Raw genomic sequence first — 3,213 nt, forward strand, 5'->3', positions numbered from 1 at the left:
AATAATTTTTTAGAAGTCGAATATATATTATAAAAATGAGTGATGAAGACCGATATGCAAGAAAAAAAGAACTTGCACGTTTACGTGCAAAAAAATATCGTGATAACAAAAGGTTACAAGTGATCAATGAGCGTCGGGATTTACCACATACTTTGAGTGCACCAAATAGACCTGAAAATTTAAACGAGTTTTAGTTCAATGAATCGAATGTAGAAGATGAACATCATGTTACAGAGATGGAGTCAGAAATTATTCATTTAAATATGGATCATTTTGATATGAGTGAATCGAGCTTCGAATCACCAAATAAAGCTCGTACTTCTGACATATTCTCATGTAGTTCTAGAGATGAAGATGAAGATGAAGATGAAATTGAGGAATTGGATCCTGACGTCCGAGAGGCAAGCATGGATGAAGATGAGTTGGAGGACTGTTTTGAAATTGAAGAGATAAACGAAATTGAAGAATTGCGACAGTGGGCTTTAAGTGGAAATCCAACGATTCCTCATACTCGAATAAATAGTTTACTTGCTATTCTGAGAAAGCGGTTGTTACCTGAATTGCCCAAGAGTGCAAAAACTTTCTTAGGTACTTCCAAAGCTCATTATAATCTCCAACAGTTCGATAATGATGGCAGTGAATTTGTATATTTTGGTATGAGTAAATATCTCCAAAGTGTCATCAATCCAAATTTTCACCAAGACGGAGTCATTAATTTGATTCTAAATGTAGATGGACTGCAAATATTCAAATCTAGTTTAAGACAATTTTGGCCCATTCTATGCAAAATTCACTCGAATAGTGATGTTTATCAATCGTTTCCTGTGGCTATCTATTCGGGGAAAAAAAAACCTAATGATTTAAAACGATATTTACAAAATTTTATCAATGAAGTGAATCAGTTACAGAACAAAGGAATTTTGGTAGACAATCATTTATTACAAGTACGCATAAAAGCCTTCATTTGTGATACACCTGCTCGTGCTTTACTCAAGTATGTCAAAGGACATGGTGGATACTGGGCGTGTGAACGATGTACTGTTCGTGGAGAACGTATAGAGAGACGGACAATTTATCCGAATGAAAATTGTCAAGCCAGAACTGATGCTTCATTCCGTCAACAGAGCAACCCAGAACATCACACTGGGATATCTCCTCTTCTTTCCATTAAACCACCAATAGATATGATAACTCATTTTTTATTGGACTTTATGCATCTTGTATGCTTAGGAATTATGAAAAAATTATTAGAATATTGGTTATATGGAACTTCAATTATGAAAATCAACCAGAATGCAAAGAATCAATTATCTAATTTATTAATACGTCTTCAATCTCAAATACCAATCGAATTCCAACGTACGACCAGAACTTTATCCGAATTTGATAGATTCAAAGCAGTAGAATTTAAATTTTTGTTGTTGTATGCAGGGCCTATTATTTTCAAAAGAGTTTTGAACGATGCAGCATATAAACATTTCCTTTTTCTACATGTTGCTTGCCGCATTTTATGTTCCAAAAAATTGGCGTTAATAAATTATGAAAATGCAAAAAAACTTCTGATACAATTTGTGAAAATATCAGAAAAATTATATGGTAAAACGAGTCTCATAGGAAATATGCATAATCTTATTCATCTGGCAGATGACGTGAAGAATATGGGATGTTCTCTCTCCAATGTCACTGCCTTCCCATTTGAGAACTGTTTGGGGAAAATTAAGAAACTCTTACGAAGTGGAAATCGACCGTTGGCACAAATTTGTCGTCGTTTGCAAGAAATATATTTAATTGATATCAAAAAGCCTCTTCCCACTTCTTCTGTGCAAATCATATCAAAACTTCAGAAGGATATTTCCGGAAATACAATCAAACGTTTAAAATATAATAATTTAATTCTAACACAAATATTCCCAAACAATACAGTAATACTAGAAAATGGGACGCTAATGGAAATAACTAAAATAAATATTCCTCCTGAAATGGATGAGAGGGCGATACAAATAAGTGGAACCACAATGAAAATAACAAAATCACTTTTTAAAAAGCCTTGTGATTCAAACATTTTGGAAATGTGGGAGGTAACTAGACGCCATGCTAAATTTATCACTTGTCCATTAATTTCAATACGTGGAAAATTTGTCACTTTTGATATCAGTGAGAATCAAGAAGAAAAAATATTTACAATGCCACTTCTTCATATTTAAAATAAAACTTAACAATAAAACTTTTTATAACTTTTTTTAAATTTTTAACAATAAAACTTTTAACAATAAAATTTTTCATATTTATAATAAAACTTTTAACAATAAAACTTTTTTGAATAAATACGCGGAACAAAATGGCAGCTATGCACACAGCGCCATTTCATGATGCCTCAACATTGCGGGATGGACTTAACCTCTAAAACGTCACGTGTGTTACACGCCACTTTTCTTCCTTTGTATTCTTCTCTCGTAAAGAAAGTGATGTTAACAAAAAAATGTATTTATAATAAGAAAATATATATTTTGATTTATGTGCTCGTGTATGGTTGTGAGAAAAAAATATTAGGCCTTGAGAGTAATGCGTCAAACTGTATTTCTCACTAATCGTTCGTGCACCGGCAGCAGTGAGGTTAAGAACACAACTGATTTCAACAAAAGTGTATTAATTACTCAAAAAGGTATATATTTATGTCATTAAATACTAAAAGTGCATAGTTTTAGAAAAAATTAGCTGCAGCTCTCCGTTTATGAATATTTACTTATGTCTGTAATGTGTGACGAATCGATTCTAATCTTTATTGTTGTTTTCAATTATACAAGTATGTAACTTCGTTTTTTAAAAATAACGACAATTATTTGACTTGACTTTCGTGAAATATTTTTCTTTTCATAGTGTCACATGGTTTTCTCTTTCTCTCCCTGTTTAGATGGACGAATATCCGTATAAATTAGTGGTTTTCCCAGAGGACAAGACTCAATTAATTAGTATCGAGATCGTTCCTTCACATTGGATCGTATGGAATGAAGTTGAAAAGATTCTGGAATGTTATTACATGTCAGGTTCACTGTTGAGTAAGAAAAGAAAAGACCTGCAGTCTTTGGTAAAACAAGGAGCACCACCAGACACTCAATGGCCAAAATACGAAGTAGAAATTAGAGGTAGAGCAAAATCCTACAAAGATGCTGAAATTGGACTAGAAAAGCTGGAAACCAAACAATATGCATATTC

The sequence above is a fragment of the Camponotus vicinus genome, unplaced genomic scaffold (assembly GCF_025532165.1).
Source record: "Camponotus vicinus isolate PSW18456_S1 unplaced genomic scaffold, iyCamVici1.0 SCAF_4, whole genome shotgun sequence".
Taxonomy (NCBI): domain Eukaryota; kingdom Metazoa; phylum Arthropoda; class Insecta; order Hymenoptera; family Formicidae; genus Camponotus; species Camponotus vicinus.